Genomic DNA, 631 nt, shown 5'->3' with positions numbered 1-631 from the left:
GCGATGGCGGCGGGGACGGCGACGACATGCGGCGGGGGCGATGGCACGGCGGCGCGGCGGCATCAGCGTCGTCGTCGGAGATCGAGATATCTCGCGCGAGATGTGGAACGAAGTGGCGACGATAACTGAATTTTCGTACGTGACATATATAAGAGGGGTCTTTAGTACCGGTTGGAGCCACTAACCGGTACTAAAGGCCAATTTTGGCCAGCCCAAGCGGCGGCAAACGAGGGCCTTTAGTACCGGTTGGTGGCTCGAACCGGTACTAAAGGGCAACACATTAGTACCGGTTGGAGCCACCAACCGGTACTAAAGGCCGTGCACTGCCACCCGCAGTGCGCTACTTTTAGTCCCACCTCGCCGAGCGAAGGGCAGCCGCACTGGTTTATAAACCCAGCCGCGGCTGCCCTTTCGAACTCCTCTATATAGCAGGCTTCTGGGCCTAACTATGGCGCGCTGCCCTGTGAGCCTGCTGGCCCTTCTGGGCCTGTATTTGCACACCCTAGGTCTGGCAGACCCACTGGACAGCGCCCCAACATTTTTTTTATAAATTTTTTTCCTGCATTATTTATTTTCTTCTATTTATTTTTGAGTAATTTTTTTATATAGTTTTTTCTTTTCTGCTTTATTT

The sequence above is a fragment of the Triticum aestivum genome, unplaced genomic scaffold (genome assembly GCF_018294505.1).
Source record: "Triticum aestivum cultivar Chinese Spring unplaced genomic scaffold, IWGSC CS RefSeq v2.1 scaffold42856, whole genome shotgun sequence".
Lineage (NCBI taxonomy): Eukaryota > Viridiplantae > Streptophyta > Magnoliopsida > Poales > Poaceae > Triticum > Triticum aestivum.
Note: the sequence above shows the minus strand (reverse complement) of the source record.